Source organism: Neofelis nebulosa, chromosome 8 (genome assembly GCF_028018385.1).
Source record: "Neofelis nebulosa isolate mNeoNeb1 chromosome 8, mNeoNeb1.pri, whole genome shotgun sequence".
Classification (NCBI taxonomy): domain Eukaryota; kingdom Metazoa; phylum Chordata; class Mammalia; order Carnivora; family Felidae; genus Neofelis; species Neofelis nebulosa.
The window spans coordinates 14,610,688-14,628,088 of record NC_080789.1 but is presented as its reverse complement, the minus strand read 5'-3'; the positions used below and the strand labels follow the sequence as shown (position 1 = coordinate 14,628,088).

The 17,401-nt window shown below is 44.6% G+C and overlaps 1 protein-coding gene and 1 long non-coding RNA gene across 4 annotated transcripts in view; both read right to left on the bottom strand.

The window, feature by feature from the left end:
- The window catches only part of SYN3 (synapsin III), a 470,078-nt gene that overhangs the window by 174,414 nt on the left and 278,263 nt on the right, over positions 1 to 17,401 (bottom strand). The gene's annotated exons all lie outside the window — the stretch shown is intronic.
- Positions 9,256 to 17,277, bottom strand: LOC131518946 (uncharacterized). 2 transcript variants are annotated; one of them, XR_009265368.1, is made up of 3 exons: positions 16,674 to 17,276; positions 16,372 to 16,490; positions 9,256 to 9,411 (listed from the first exon to the last, which is right to left on the bottom strand). It is a non-coding gene; the product is annotated as an uncharacterized LOC131518946 (long non-coding RNA). The 2 variants fall into 2 exon arrangements; XR_009265369.1 differs by lacking the exon at positions 9,256 to 9,411 and adding an exon at positions 14,314 to 15,334 and having other exon boundaries at positions 16,674 to 17,277.

The window sequence follows — 17,401 nt, the reverse complement described above, 5'->3', positions numbered from 1 at the left end:
CTCATAAGGTTAGTTTACACAGCCAGGATGTCTTTCCCAGCTGGAGCAGGGTGGAGGGTAAAGTGATTGATGCTGTACTACTCCCAGTCTGGCTGGTAGGCAATTACTATGGAGGGGGCCCAGGCTGGAGAGTCCACACCCTTGTCACCCACATACTTCCACATCCCCTTTATGGAACCCTCCTTGCTGTCCTACCCTCCCCATAAGAATCTCTCCAGATTCTGCCCCACCAAATATGTCAATCATGGTATCTGCTATGTCCACCATGCCCTTTGGAGGAATGCTACTCTGTCCTCAAAGGTCTGCCAATGTAAAGACTTTAGGCTGCTTCTTTGAGCAAGAGGTGATTACTGATGGACACTTGACCCGAAGGCAGCCAAGCATTCTAAGAGACAAGACCAAAAGACTGAAAAAACAAAGGTAGGCAATATAAACAGATCTATAGGTGATCCATATATTGGTGTTATCAGCCACAGACTGGGAAATAACTGATGAATATATTAAGAAAATAGAGGAAAAGATGAAAACTTTCTACTGAGAAATGAAACTGACAAAAAATCAACAGGAAATTCTAGAACTGAAAGATGAAATAACCCATTTGAAGCACCCAAAAGATACGCTTAGCATTAGTTTAGACATAGCTGAAGAAAGGATTAGTGATCATGAAGACAGTAAGTAAAACACGTGTGAGATAGAGAATCCCCTATGACTCTTCACTGTTTACCTGCTGGTACCCCAAATTCCTATAATTGTCTCCAGTTTCATTTCTCCCCTGCATTCACCCTCTGCTCTATCTACATAGGAATGTATATTCTGCATTCCCAAACATGCTGTGCATATTTTTGCTTCTATGACTGTCCTTATTCCAGGAAGTATTTCCCTACATTTCTGTCTGGTGAATTCATCCTTGTCTTTCAAGGACAAGCTCAGAGGTTACCTTCTCTGTGAAGCCTTCCTCAGGCTTCTCCTGTTTCTTTCCTCATCTCTTTTGAAACACTGGGGGGAATTTCTTTAAGACAGTTCTTAGCACCATGTATTGCAATTGTTTAATACTTCAATTTCTCGTTCTAGAATAGACCTTCATCAAAGGCAAGGTACATGTGTTATTCGTCTTTTTTTTTAAATCCCTGTTCCTAGCATAATGCCTGGAACATAGTCTCTATTAAATATTGTAGTGAATAATGCAAGACCCAAATTATTTCAGGACCCCACAGATGAGTACCTTACTAATCTTTAGTAAACTCATACCAGTGAAACTGTGACTTAATGTTTAATATTTTTATTTGTTCATTTGTTCTTTTTGTACTCCACCACCCCTCCAGAATATAAGGTCCATGAGGACAGGGATTTTCTTTTTCTGTTCTGTTTGCTGTTGTGGCTCAAATGCCCAGAATATAACAAGTGTTCAGAAAATTTTTGTTAAAGGAGGGAAACACTCCTTCTAATACCCTGGAGAGGAAGGTGGGCAAAAGAGACCAGCTAGCAATCTGGATTGGGAACTTTGTGCCCACTGAAGATTGGACACAGGTTGGGCCCCCAGAGGCAGGCAGGCACCCAGAGAAGAGGGGAGAAGGCTACAAGGAAGAAACTTTGAAGAATAGGTGTGTGACTTGGCATATATTCTAAAGTCCAACCAACCTTCCTCCTTTCTTTTCTTTCTCTTCCTTCCTTCCTTCCTTCCTCCCTTCCTTCCTTCCTTCTCTCCCTCTCTTCTTTCTTTCTTTCTTTCTTTCTTTCTTTCTTTCTTTCTTTCTTTCTTTCTTTCTTTCTTTCTTTCTTTCTTTCTTTCTTTCTTATTTTTGAGCGGGGGAGGGGCAGAGGGAGAGGGAAAGAGAGAATCTTATGCCAGCTCCATACCCAGCATGGAGCCCATCACATGGGACTTGAACTCACAACTGTGAGATCATGACCTGAGCTGAAATCAAGAGTTGGACGCTTAACCAACTGAGCCATCCAGGCACCCCCAACCTTCTTTCTTTAAGTCCTGGTTCTAGTTCTTTGGGGAAAACAGTAGTACTAGCCCCACATGTTGTTTTGGAGAGACTTAAGATTCTGAGAACAGAGCATGGGACATTGAAATCACTCTACTATTGTTACCTTTATTGTATTGCTTGGCCATGAGTCCAGCCTGGGTTAGTCTTCTGATTTGGTCACTGATTTCCCTGTTCCTCCTAAGGTCTTTGGGCAACTAAGTTTCCACCCTTATCCTTAAGCACCTATTTAGTGCTAGTAGTTTGTGTCTCTTCTCTTTTAATCTTCACCCCATGCCCATGTGGTTGATATTATTGGTACTGGTTACAGATGAGAAGACAGGTTCAGAGATGCCAAGTGACTTGCCCAAGCACTACTGGCAAAGTGAAAGGAAGAACCAGAATTTGAACTTAGGTCTTCTTTTTTTTTTTTAATCATCCAAGACTTACTGTCCCAGCCTGCATTGCCCAAAGTCCACACCCAGCAGAACCAAGACTAGAACCCAGGTCTTCTGGGCCTCAACTTAGTGCTATTTTCACTGTATAATAGATAGCAATGTTGGGATTCTCACTGATCACCATCAGTGTGCTCATTGCACAGCTGAAAAGACTAAGGCCCAGAGTCCACAAACCAGGTCTTGTGGCCTCCAACCCAATGGCCTTCCTACTGGGCTACCCTGCAGTTGGCACCTTGGCAGTCCCCAGAACAAGAAAGCTATTGTTCTTATTAGGTGTTGCCCAACTTGGCTTCCAGACCTAGAAAGAAAAGAATGATTGGAAGGCCCACAGTTCAAAAGCCCTTCTCCTGAGGGCCCTTCTCAACCACCTATATGTGAATTCTGCTCTTGCCCCACCCCCCACTTATCAACAGCCCCTTTCCTCTGTTGCTGAGACAGCTCCATGGCCCCAGAGAGAGAGAGAGAGGAAAAAGGCCCTTCAGTACAGACGTTCATAGCCAGGTTCTTGGGGGCTTTCCTTTGCCTCCTGGGTTCTCAGGGCTGTGGCCAGAGCCAGAAAATCTGTTTCTCATTAGCTGTACTTTTGCTGTGAAATGAAGTGCTCTTTGAACCTGTGGGAGCAGGAAAGCCATTTACACCCCTGAGAGGACAGGGACGCCAGCCTTGCCAGCACATTCCTCTGGTTCCTTTTATCTCCTGGGTGGAGCTCTGGGCAGGCGGCTGCTGCCACTGCCATCTTCCCAGGGCAGCCATGAGCAAAGGTGGTCTGTAGGGTGAGCAAGAAAGGAAGGAGGGGATCACGCTCCTCTCTCAATTGGCGTAAAAGAAGCAAAGTCCCACTGGACTTTCCCTCTTTCCCTGTCCCCATCTTCTTCCTGATACTTTCTTTGTCCTGGGTGGCTTTAATAAAACCCCAGAAATCATCCATCTGTCTGTCCATCTGCCTGTTCATTGATCCATCCATCCATCCATCCATCCATCCATCCATCCATCCATCCACTTACCACTCATCATCCATACATCCCAATGGGAACTTGAGAGTCCAGAGTCAGAACCAGGAGAGTCCTTTGAAATGATCTGTCTCAGGGCGCCTGGGTGGTTCAGTCAGTTAAATGTCTGGCTTTTGATTTCAGCTCAGGTCATGATCTCACAGTTCATGGGAAGGAGCCCCATGTCAGGCTCTGCACTGACAGTGTGCAGCTTGCTTGGAATCCTCTCTCTCCTTTCTCTCTGCCCCTCCTGCACACATGCTCTCTTTCACTCTCAAAATAAATAAATAATCTTTTAAGAAAATGAAATGGGGGCACTTGGGTGGTTCAGTTGGTTAAGTGTCTGACCCTTGGCTTTGGCTCAGGTCAAGAACCTGCAGTTTGTGAGTTCAAGCCCAATATCAGGCTCTGTGCTAACAGTGCGGAGCCTGCTTGGGATTCTCTCTCTCTCTCTCTCTCTCTCTCTCTCTCTCTCTCTCTCCCCCTAAACTGCTTTCTCTCCCTGTCTCTCTCTAAGTTAATAAACTTAAAAACAATTAAAAAATTTTTTAAATTTATTTTTGAAGGAGAGAGAGCATGAGCGGGGGAGGAGCAGAGACAGAGGGAGACACAGAACTCGAAGCAGGATCCAGGCTCTATGCTGTCAGCACAGAGCCCAACGTGAGGCTCGAACCCATGAACTGTGAGATCAGGACCTGAGCCGAAGTCGGATGCTCAACCGACTGAGCCACCCAGGTGCCCTAACTTAAAAACAGTTTTTTAAGAATGTCTCCTTCTCCTTTATTTTACTGATGAGGAAACTGAAGTGGAGAAGTTAACTTGTTCCAGGTCATACAGCAAGCTCCTGGATTCATTCAACAAATAGTTTTTGAGTCCTTTTCACATGCCAGATCCCCATTCCCACTCCTACTAGAGGTTCACTCTGGATACAACTGCAAAAAAATGCACACGCCTCAGCCTTCATGATCATTCTAGTGATGGGGCAGATGGTAAATGATGAATAAATAAATAAACCCAATAATGTCAGATGATGGTAAATGCTCTAACAAAACCAACAGAGGCACCTCTCTGAGAGGAGTAGTTGTGGAGCAGGAAACACATTTAAACAAGGTAGTTGGGGGAGTCTCTCTGAGAAGGTAGCATTTGAATTGAAATCTAGGCAAAAGGTCAGTCACAGAAACATGTGAGGGCAGAGCATTGTATGCAGAGGAACTGCCTGTGCAAATGTCCTGAGGTGGGAACGGGTTTGGCTTGTTTGAGAAACAGAAGGAAGGACAGTATGGCAGGAATGAATGAATAAGAAGAGGGAGAGTGGTACAGGATGAGGCCAGATAGTTAAGTACCTCCCAAAGTGCCTAGAAATCATGTCAGAACTTTCATTTTTGACTATGTAAGCCATGGAGGAGGAAAGTTCTAAGCTAAGGCTGACAGAAAGTGTTTTGTGTTCTCAGAAAGATCCCTCTGGCTATGTCAAGAACAGATTCAAAAGAGGCAGGGGCAAGGTGCACACAGGGAAGCCTGTTGGAGGCTACTGGGGTAGACAAAACACGAGATGGAGAGAGGCCACCATGCCTTCCCTGGCCCACGGTGGTGGTATCACGATGGACAGGATAGGGCAGAGTCAGGGCACACTGGGGGACACAGTCAAAGAGTCAACAGAATTCGCTTGTGGACTGGATATGGGCTTTGAAAGAAGAAAGGGCTGGAAGGTGTTAATTGGCTTGAGCAGTCTGCGTAGACAGTTGGAGCACTTCCTAAGACGGAGACTGGGAGGAGCAATTTCAAGAGGGAAATCAAGAGTTCTGTTTGGGTGGATTAAATTGGAGATGCCTGTTAGACAGAAGGCAGACGGACAGATGTCTGGAGTCAGTGGCCAAGGCTGGTCATACAGGCACCCACACACACAGATGCCTGTACATAAACTCAGAGGGTTGGGGAAGATGCCCGGCCCTCACAGGGCTGTAGACTCTGACTCAAGGCTGCTGAGAAGACACTGTTCCCCTCCCACCTCCAGGCTGGGGAGGGGGCTTTGGAACGGTCAGATGTCAACCGGGCCTTCCTCCTGGAGATCCCCCTCCAGCCCTCCCAAGTAGAGGCAGCCCTACGTGAGGGTGGGGGTGGAGGCACAGGTGGGTAGAGACTTCTATGGGAATAATAACAATGGTAATAACCTCTGCTAGGAGACTGCTTATCTTGTTCTTGAGCTTCTTGATGAATAATCATCATCTCAAATTCCTCACAGACTCTGGGAGATTAGCAGTGTGGGGTCAATGGCCCCATTTTACAGATGAGGAAACTGAGGCTTCAAAGAATTTAGCAACACCTCCAAGGCCACCCACATGGTGGGTCCAGGACTCAAACCTGGGCCCTCTGAGACTGATGTGACTGCATTCTTCCCAATATTAAGCTGTCTGCCTCCAGAAAGGCCTTATTTTCAGAGAACTAGCAGGATGGGCTTTGGAGCTAAACTGCTAGGGCTCAAATCCTGACTTGTCAACCTTATTTCTATTTCCCATATAAAAAATAAGGATAGTAAAAGTGCCCACTTTGGAGGGTTATTATGAGTGCTAAGAGAAATGATACTTACAAAGTGCTTAGAACAGCACAGAAAATTCCATAGAAGTGCTGACTACTATTGTTAAAATTACCTTAATCTATACTGAACAGTCTAACCGAGAGACCTGGGGGTGCTTAGAACCTAGAGGGAGAACCCAAGCCCCTCATGTAACAGGGAAACTGAGGACCAGAGAAGGGAAGAGGGTAGCCACCTAAGCAAACTGGGTCCATGAACCTGGCTGGTGGAAAAACCCTTTTTACTCTCTGAAAGTCACCACCCACTAGGCTATTTTTTTTTTTTTCTTAAGGAGTCAGACTTCCAAGCTTTCTATACCCTTAATTCATGTGGAATTTCTGCTCTGGGCTTGGCTCCCAGGAGGAGCCCCTCCACCCCTTTATGAAAATAGAGTGGAGTCATTCGGCAAAACCTCAGCCTAATGCTTTTAAGGAACTGGCAGGTTGAAATAGGAAACTGTTCTAAGTAGAAACCACAGCAACAGCACATGCTTGCGGCTGCCGGCTGCTGCCTGCATCCTTGCCCGAGGCCCCGGGGATAGGGAAGATGTTGGCCACGCCACGTGAAGGGGCCTCAGGAGCTTGGCCCTGGTGCTGCTGATCGTATGTGGCCATGTGACAGCAAACGCCATGTCTTGTGGGCATGATATTTTCAGGTCAAATCAAGGTGAGATGGTCAGATGGGCTACCAGCATTAGAAACATGGAAGGCTAGTGTTTGAGCAAAATTGCCCTTTTCTTTGCACACCCCTCGTGTTGTTATCTGTTGAAACAGAGGCCCAGAGAGGGGAGGCAACTTTCCTAAGTCACCCAGCAAAGAGTGATGAAGCAGGAAAAGAGCTTACATCTTCTAGTACCTAATTCTCTGCTCTTGTGCAATACTCATTCACCCCTTCTGTTAATAGTGTCCTTGGTTCCAGAGCATAAACTGTGGGTCAGAAGACCAGTGTTCAACCTCAGCTCTGCCTTTTCTTACCTTGGTGATCTTAAGCAAGTTACTTAACCTCTGTGTGCCTCGGTGTTTTTTGCTGTTGTAAATAAAATTGGGTATAACAAGACTACTTATCTAATAGGATTGCTGGAAGGAGTCAATGTGATAATCCAGGTGAAACTCTTGGTATGGTGCCTGACAAATGGTAAGAGCTTAATAAAGTTTTTATTTTTAATGTATTAAATACCTAGCAGTACCCACTTTCCCCCCAAAATGCTCAGTCAAGTGGGAGAAACAGGAAAGTAAATTTTGATATATTACTAAAAGTGTGTTGATAGTAGAAAGCAGGATGCCATGACCCAGGTGGAGGTCCTGACCCCACAGAGCAGGCAGACCCCGAGAAGAGAGTGGGCCAATATTTGCCAAACATGTGTTACGTGTATAGATCCCAGGTCCAGGGGCTTCTTTCCACTACTATATGTTTTGTTGTTGTTGTTGTTGCTTTTGAATATGATGTCTTCATTTCCCAGGAGAGGGGACATGTTGCACAGACCTATTCTTTTTGCCTGCTACCTTGACTGTCTGGCTAGTGCTGGGATGCCATCTGAGGCCAAAACCAGAATCTATTTCTTATGAAGCACAGCACAAAATTTAGGTTCCAGTTCTACACCTAAAAACACACTTAGTGTGGTGGTAGTCGGAACAATGCCCCTTCCTCCCCACACAAAGATGTCCACATACTAATCCCCAGAGCCTGTGAATACATTCTTCCACCACTAAATGGATTTCACAGGTGTGATTAAGTTAAGGATTTTTGAGATGGAGAGGTTATTGTGGATTATGGGCCCAATGTAATGATATGGGTCCTCAGATACGGGGAGGATCAGAGTCAGAAGCAGAGACTGATAGAAGACAGAAGCAGAGGTTGGAGTAATGTGAGGAAGGGGCCATAAGCCAAGAAATCTAGGTAGCCTCCAGGAGCTGGAAAAGATAAGGAAAGGGATTTTCCCTTAAAGTCTTCAGAAGAAACCAGCCCTGTAGACCTATTTTAGAATTCTGACCACCCAAACTGCAAGACAATAACTTGTGTTGGCTTGAGCCACTAAGTTGGTGGTAATTTGTTATAGCAGCCACAAGGAACTCATACATGTAGTCAACGTTTGCCCTGATTCTGCTTTAACGTGACCTTGGCCACCTCAGCCTTGTCCTTTGTTATATGTGGTTTGGGTCTTATTTTTAGCATAACTCCCCAAAACACAAGTGCTGCTGAGCATGACATAAAAGGCCCTGCATGATCTGGCTCCTCCCTGGCACCTGTCTCCTTTTCACCTCTCTCTTATCCTAGGACAGGGTCTTGGGGGGAAACAGGAATACACAGGTGTGCAATGTGAGCTTTCTTTTCCACCTTTCCCATGAGATATTCAATGAAGTCTATATTTCTCACTAATAAGCCCATGTGGATTCTTTTGAGATATCCAGAGGGGCTCTGAAGTCTGTATCCATGTTGACCTTAGTGTCATATGTCATTTGCCATCATGGGGCCATGTATGGCAGCCATGATAGCAGAGTGTGTGACACAGGACTTGGAAGAAAGGTAGGTGACACCCAGGTTAACAATACATGAGACATTGTGGTTTGGCTGTTGTTGATACAGCTCACATTTCCCTCCTCCACCATATACTCCTATGTCAGTCTGCATTCTCATAGATGGGAGCTTATGTCTTGCAAGGTGGAGGGTACTGGGTGGGGGAAGGGCATGGTTAGGAAAACAAAAGATCTAAAGATCCAAGGGGTTGTCTGGTCTGTCTGGATTGCATCCTCAAAGGAGAGGGGGTGTTAGAGGCAAACCCCAATGGAACCATTTAAGAGTGATTCTGAGACTCTAGTCACAGCAGAACCAGCCTCTTAAGCAGCTGTGGCTCCCTCTCCTACTATCCTACAACCTCTTCTCAACAACACACCAGGAGGAATCTTCCAAAAATGCAAATCAGGTGGGGTTCCTTCCCAATGCTTCGATTAAACTTGGAGTGAAATCCAAGCTCCGTGTCATGGCCTGCCCTTACCTACCTCTCTGACTTCATCTCCTACCAGCTCTTTATCCCTGTGCTCAGGCTACACTAGCCTTCTCTGTTCCCCAAGTTTTCCAGCTCCTTCATGTCTTAGGGCTTTGGTTCCTGCTCCTCCCTTTCCCTGGAAAACTCTCTCCTCCAGATCTTGACATCTTGGTTATTTCACATAATTTGGGTCTCAGCTCAAACATCACTTTCTCAGTGAGGCTGTCCTTGAATGTATGGCTCAGGTTGGGTTCCCTACAACCAGACACAAAGACAGACTTGGTGACTTATTTGCAAGGTGATCTTAAGTGAGGGAGTCACGACAGAGATGGGAATGTTGGCAGGGTGTGTTACTGAGTTGGTTACTTCTTCAGGAAACCGAGGATCGGTCCCACTGGAGACCTCTGAGATATCATGGAGAACATGCCTCAGAATTGTCCTGCAAAGAGATGGATAAGTTGAAGTATTTATCCACTGGCTATTGCCCTCCTTGGTTAAAGGTTGGCCTGGGGACAATCTCTATGTGTGGCTGGGGCACACTCCTACGGCACCAGAAAACACCCTCAGAAGGAGAGATGGAGAGAGGCATGTGGGATAATGTTTGTGTGTCTGGTAGTTGACCATTGCAGTTGCTAGTGAAGTCAAGGTGGGCCAAGAAGATGTGGGGTGGGGCTTCAACAGTGTCTTCTATGCCATCCTATCTAGTGCTTCTCTACCCTGGCAGTCTTATTTTCATTATATTTCTTATATTTATCTAAAATTTTCTTATTTATTCAGCTACCCATTTGTTGTTTATTCTTCATACCCCAAACTAGAACATCAGCTACACAAGAGCAGGGACCTATTAGTCTTATTCACCATTCTTTCCCCAGGTCTGAGAACAGTGCCTGGCACAAAGTAGAGCATCAGTAAATATTAGTTGAATGGATGAATGAATGAATGAATGAATGAATAAATGAAAGTGCTGATACATGACCTTGGTACAAAAGCATGGTCTTGGTTCAGTAGGAAATTGACTCCAGGTCGCCATGTGGATGATGGACATAATCAAGTAGAAGGCAGAGACAGAGAGAAAAAGGTAACTGATACCCACATATGATAACAGTTAATATGCTGTTTTATTGGTAGATGTGAGGTATCTTTGAGGGACCCTCTAGAATAATTGGGGACTACACCTATTGGGACTACCAGGTGTTTGGGAACTTTTAAGCCAGCAGTCATCATATTAGTAAGATTACCAATGTTTGTACAAACACTTCCTCTTTCAATAAATTAAAGTAGGTTCAAGGTTACCCCTATAGTGACATCATTCTCACAGACTTTCAATACAATCTACTTTCTTGAATGGGAGGGAAGAGGCTGAATTTACAGCATGCATTTATTTGTTCAGCAGGCATGCAAAGCATGATCCACTTTATCTGTGTGGCAGAACAGCAGTGTGCTAAATGCAGTTGGAATTCCTTCTCTTCCATTTGCTTGGTGACTTTGTGCAAACAACAATACCTATTTGAACCTCAGTTTCTTCTTTATTCATCTGCACGTTGAGAGTGAGAACAACTACCCAGTAGGGTTATTGTGAGGATTCAATAGGAAAACACCAGTAGCACTTAGTAGTGTGTCCTAAATGTAGGCATCAGTCCCTAGACAATGATCATTCTCCATACTGATGATGATGATGATGATGATGATGATGATGATGATGATGATGATGGTAAAGGCTTATATTGTTCAGGAGGGCAATGTGTGCTCAGGCTCTGGACTATATCCAGGATAAGTAATAGTTGCCTTTGGAATCACAGCACATTAGCACCATAAGGGAACTTAATGTCCTTAGACAGTGATATTAAGACAAAGAATAGTCATTGTCCTATTGGCTGGCATTTACTGAGGGTATACCTCCAAAATGTTCCATCCCATTGGCCCAATTGAATCTACTGCAAAGTGGCTGCAACAGGATGTCTTAGTCTGGTTCTATCAAACTAATTCCCTTCACTCATATACTTCTAAGACACTTGGCTAAACAGCCACCTGAGTATGCTATGGCTTCCCATGTGTTTCTGCTTTCAGAGGATGGGCTAGACATGAAGATTCCAGGATTTTTATCATTTCAGTGGATTTTCTCATTATGAATTAATAGATTGGAGTTCTTTTATTTTTATTTTTAATTTTTTAATGTTTATTTTTGAGACAGAGAGAGAGAGAGAGAGAGAGAGCGAGAGCGAGCATGATTAGGGGGGGAGGGTCAGAGAGAGAGAGAGGGAAACACAAAATCCGAAGCAGGCTCCAGGGTCTGAGCTGTCAGCATAGAGCCTGACACAGGGCTTGAACTCATGAACCGTGAGATGGTGACCTGAGCCGAAGCTGGATGCTAAAGCGACTGAGCCACCCAGGTGCCCCAATAGATTGGCATTATGACTACAATTAAATTTCCTACATATTTTGATGGAAGAAGATGAACTGATGATGTCTTCAAGGGTGTTCTGATCTAAGTGTTAACTATATGGTTCTCATTTCAGTTTTATACAATAATGCTGTGAGTCTGGTTAACATGTTAACCCACACCTGAATAGTGTATTTGTTTAGGGTTTGCTGATAAGTTCTGCAGAACCTGGTTCTGAGAATCAGGAGGTTCTGGTACCTCCTGACCCACATAAACTGTGATGTAATAAGGTGTTAAGCTGATAAATGTGTGGTAATTTGTTAGGCAGCACAGAAATTAATACAGACCTCAAAGCCTTCCTCATCTTGCCTGTACCTCCACACCAGTCACATTTCTTGCCACTTTTATTATGTTTCAGTTTCTTCCATGAATCTCTCTCAAGATGCATATTCAAGTACCTGGAGTTCTCTCTCCTCTTCACCTGAAACAATCACCCTCATCCTATGTGTCACCACAAACACCACTTTCGACGATGGTCTCTTCTGATGTCCTGCACAAGGTATGTCACCTAATGTGTGGTCCCAGAGCCCTCTGTGCTGTTCTCTTCATAATATCCATCACAGTTGTAATTACTCGTTAACCAGGTCTATTCCTTGCCGGCCTTTTGAGTTCTATAAGAGCAGGAATTGCATCGGCCTTATCCACCTTGCTATCCCTAGTGCCTACTGAGGCACATAGTAGGTGATCAATAAATATCTGTGCAGTAAAAGAATGAATGCAACACCATGCAGGGTGAGGGTCTTGGATTAAAAGGCTTCCACAGACTTCCTGTCTGACCTCTGCTGCCCCTAGTGGTGTGATCTGAGGTCTCTGGCCATTAATGCTGTGGATGACATTTGGGGGATTAAGAGTCACATCCCTGTACCCACCTGTACGAGGACAACTTGAAAAGGTCACTTCCTGTTTCTGGAGCCTACTGCTCCACAATCTATAAATCTAGGATGAGGCTGCCAGCCACAGTTTCTGGGGAAGTTGATAGAGGACAAGTGAGGTAATGCCCAGGAAGTTCTCAGCAAGATACAGCTTCATAAAAGCCTATGGTCAGGCTTTTAGATTCAGGACACAACCCAGGCACTTGGCTTGGCCAGCAGTGATGTAAAGGCCAGTGGTGAGGTAACTGCCAAGGCTGGGAGATCTCGCCAGTGAATGCCATGGCGCTCTGCTCCCCAGCCCTTCAGCTGAGCATCTGTCTTTATGTCTAAAGTAGGTGCAGGATCAAGGCCAAGCTTGACTAGACGATGGAGGCTTGTGGGCTAAATTCCCCATACTTAACGATAAAGCCCTTTACAAGACTTCCAGATGTTTCTAAATATATTCCTGAGATACAAATAACCAGAAGCAGCAGTAACATGAAGTGGAAGCCACATGATGTGATATTTAGGACTAGAGGCTCTGAAGGCAGACCACCTATGTTTGAAAACCAGCTCCAGTGCTTAACTGGCTGTTAATTAATAACCTCTCCAGGCCTCGGTTTTTTCCTGTGTAAAATGGGAACCAATTATGATGGCTTCATGCGATATTTTGAGGGGACTGCTGTAGAAGAACCACACAAAGAGCTTAACATAGTGCCTGGTGCAGAGAAAATGCTTCATACATTGTACCTGTTAGGGTTATTGTTGTTTTGTTTTAATCAGAAGAGCTGCAAGCACTTTCCACTTGCTTAACACTAACGACAAACTTGTGTTTAGGACGCACTTCCAAGCACATGATCTTATTCTCTCATTAGACAGCAGGGCAGGGACCTGATCTGAGACCAGCTCCTGTCTCTTGCTCAAGCTTCATCCCCAGCACCTAGGACAGTGTCTGACACACTGCAGGCTTCTGACAACCATGTGTTGAACCAATGGGTCTAATGAGATCTATGTAGGAACTCTCAGGCATAAGTTGTTATTCGTGTCATTTGCTAATAAGGAAATGGAGTGATCTGCCCACAGCTACCATCATTGTGAAGTCAGATTCCAACCTTCCTGACTGCAAATCCAACTCTCTTTCCACCACCTTCGGCTTCCTGGTGACTCCTCCCATTCACTTAGCTCAGTAAGATGATGCAGGTAGCAGAATGGAGTGGCAGGAACATGGGCTCTGGAGCCAGAGAGCAGGTTCAAATCCTAGCTCTACTGCTTCCCAGCTCCATGACCACAGATGAGTCACTAAGTCTTTCTGTGCTTCATCATCTTATTGGTAAAGTGGGGGTTAACAGTGTCTATACATCATATGAGGTAGATCTTATTGCCCAATTTACAGATGGGGATGTTTTACACAGGTGGGCCTAATCACTCATATTTACGATAAGGAACCACCTATCTTTATGATAACGACCCTAAGTTTCTTTTTTCTAATTTAATTTTTTATTTTTTAAAACTTACATCCAGATTAGTTAGCATATAGTGCAACAATGATTTCAGGAGTAGATTCCTTAGCGCCCCTTATTTAGCCCATTCAAAAAGAATGAAACCTTGCCATTTGCAACTACATGGATGGAACTGGAGGGTATTACGCTAAGTGAAATTAGTCAGTCAGAGAAAGACAAATATCATATGACTTCACTCATATGAGGACTTTAAGAGACAAAACAGATGAACATAAAGGAAGGGAAACAAAAATAATATAAACACAGGGAGGGGGACAAAACAGAAGAGAGTCATAAATACGGAGAAAAGACCCTAAGTTTCTCAAAGGTGGGGACCACGTCTCTCTCTCTCTTTCTTTCTTTCTTTCTTTCTTTCTTTCTTTCTTTCTTTCTTTCTTTCTTTCTTTCTTTCTTTCTTTCTTTCTTTCTTTCTTTCTCTCTCTCTTTTTTTTTAAGTTTTATTTTTATTTATTTTGATAGAGATATAGAGGGCAAGTGGGGGAGGGGCAGAATACCAAGGGAGGGAGACAGAATATCAAGCAGGCTCCATGTTGTCAGCACAGAGCCCAACGTGGGGCTCGATATGTCCATTTATTTCACCAAACCTGCCTAGAACCGATAAATGGCAACTATATTTATTGGGCATCGGCTAGGTGTCAGTAAAGTGCTGGGGATTTTACCTATGCTGTTCCATTTAATCTGGATATCAACTCTATGAAGCTGTTCCATAAGTCTTATTTTCCACATTGGACAAAAACAAGACAAAACAAAATCCTGAGGTTCTGAGGTTAAGAAAATTGTCCAAGCCTTCATGGCTGGTAAGTGATTCAGACTCAGGGCAGTTAAACTTCTGAGGCTGTGCCTTGTCCTCATGTCACAATGCCTTTAAATGGAATCAATCCCTTTACATGGTGGCAGAAAATAGGGGGTGAGATCGATGGAAGGAAGTGGTCCCCAGATTTCCAGGTCTTTGGAAGGCCATATCAAAGACCACTGAAGGAAGTGTGATTGATGGTGGCCACAACAGTTAGCGCATCAACAGAACTTTAACTTGCCTGACCAGGATATGTCAAGGGGTGGGGCGGAAAGAGGGCAGCCATATTACACAATTATGATGACGCACAGACCTTTCTTGGGCCTAAAAGACTTCCCAAGTCCCGAGGGGAATAGCATGAATACCTCATTGTACCCATGAAGGAGGAACTAACAAAGACTTCTTATCTTCCAGCTTCTTATGCCAGAATCAGAATTATCTCTGATATTCTGGGCCTTCATGAGTTCTCCTTTGGCTGTCTGGGCACAGGGGAGCAGTTCCTTTTGGTTGCTATTTAATGCTGAACATGGTCAGTGCCTGCTGGAGCTCCACCTTTGCCATATCTGTGATCTTCTTGAAGGCAACAGCCTTATATTCTTCATCTCTGTGTTCCTTCATCTGGCACAGGGTTTGGTGTAGATTTCAAACTCACAGAATGCTGAACCAAAGCCCAAGAGTTTGGCTAAATACAAATGGCCAAAGCCCATGGGATGTTCTTAAGGTCTTCAACCTGGGCATCTCAGACTGGTCCAGCCAGGCTGCTGGACAACAAGAGCTGGAGGTTAGTTTTAAGGTAGTGGGCTATGGCTTTCCTGGAGACACTCTGGACATGGAGGGACACTATAGGAGCACATGGCCAAGCCTAGTCAAAGCCTGGTTGAGAGAACAGAAATGTACAGTGTGGAGACCAAAAACTGACAATTAGTCTAAAGGGCCAGAAGCCAGGATTGAGTTGAGTAAAGCGCCAAGACTCCAGAGATGTCATTTGAATGAGAAAAGGTCCAAAAATAAACGTAGATTCTCTAGGGTTATTGCTGCCATGGTCTGTGGGTGTATACAGAGTGGCTGAATCTGCTGCCTTAAAGGGCCTGAGCTAGGTGAATAGATATAATCCCTTGTCTGGTGTCTCAATGTCAACAACTTGGGGGCATCTTTTCACATAGGAGTAATCTAAAAAATCCCTGAGCCTTGATTAGGCCAGTGAATGGTGTATAGTGGATACATATATGTAAGATATATTTTGGGGAGTGTTTGTAGCCAAACCAAGACCAAAAACTTCTCCCTCCCCACCATCTTAACTGCCCACCTTTATCTCCAGAAGCAGGGAATAGGTGGGGAGAGGGGAAGGGCAGCTGCTGTTATACACAATATATTCCCAGCTATTCCAGCTTTCATACATATGACGAGGGGCAGGCACTGACCCAAGCTCAACCAAATCAATACTCTAGGCACTTGGAATTGGTAGAGGGAGGAAGGGAGAGAGAGAGAGAGAGAGAGAGAGACTGACAAACAGACAATTACGGTATGAGGCTGGCCTTGCAAGGGCAGGCATGCTTCATGCTGCATGGATCTGAGAAGCAGAGGAAGCCCATCTTTCAAGGTAGAAGAAGGATAAAGCAAATGCACAGAGCAGGGATGAGACCAGAGGCGAGAATGTTTCCTGATTCTAGACCATTTCTGAACTTATTGTTGTCTCTGGATTCCATGAGATACTCCCTATGCGTCTTAGGCTAAATCTCTGACTAAGCATGCTTCCTTACATTGGTTTCTGTGTTTTCTTATCCAAGAGTCCCACCTAATACTCCATGCATCTCCTCTGTGGTCTTTGACTCAAAGTTGCACTCAAAGTTGACTCTCAGGGTAGATAGGGTCTTTCGTATCCATTCCACGTTCATTCTAATGTGTTTGCTTGTTCTGAAAGAATCAGGAAAAGCTAAAACTATATCCATAGACATCTTTTTGAGCTAGAGTCTAAGTGTGGTTTAGGTCTCCCTGATTATGTGCACCTGTACAAGATTTGGGAGGCAGAAGCAGGGGAAGGCCACATTCCTGTATCTTTCTGTGGAAGCATTCACAGAGGACTCTGGTTCTGGTTACCTGTTTTGTATGTGCTGAAGGATAGGACATCAAGGCATCTGCGTTCTGCAGGCTCTGGCATCAGATGAAGTAGGTTCAAGTCCCAACTCTGCCACTTAAAAGCTGTGAGATGGGCAAGTGCCCTCTCTCTGTGCCCTGACCCAAAACCTGACCCAATTTTTTAACCAGAAAAATGAGGATAACGATGGTATCTATGCCATATAATTGTTATATAAGTTAGCTTGAGATAATGAATATAAAGTCCTTTAAGGAAGGGACTGGCGCAAAGTAAATCCTCAATTAATGCTAGCTGTTATTATGATTACTACAATTAGTAGTTCAAACCCATAATGTCACAGTGGGAAGCAAAATAATTTGTGTAAATCACCTAGCACAGGCTGGTACCTTCCCATCTCCTTTCTCGCTTCTCTCCATATCTAGCCCTGGAAGTTCTGATTAGCTAAACGGGGCCCTGTCTTATTCCCAACATAGTTGCTAATGATCAGAAAAAGAAGGCCAGATCCTGAAGTGTCACCATCAGCTGACTCCTCTGCTGCCTCCCACGATGGCTCGTGAATCATGGTCAGCAGACTCTAGCAGCCAGAAGGGTCACTGGGTCCCCCAGCCCACTGGTGAGTAGGGGCTGCAAACATTTTCATCACCATTATGAGCTAATAGCTGGGTCTCCGACTCATGTCTAAGGCCTCATACTGCTCCAGCCTGCATCCTTATCTTGGTTTACTGAAACA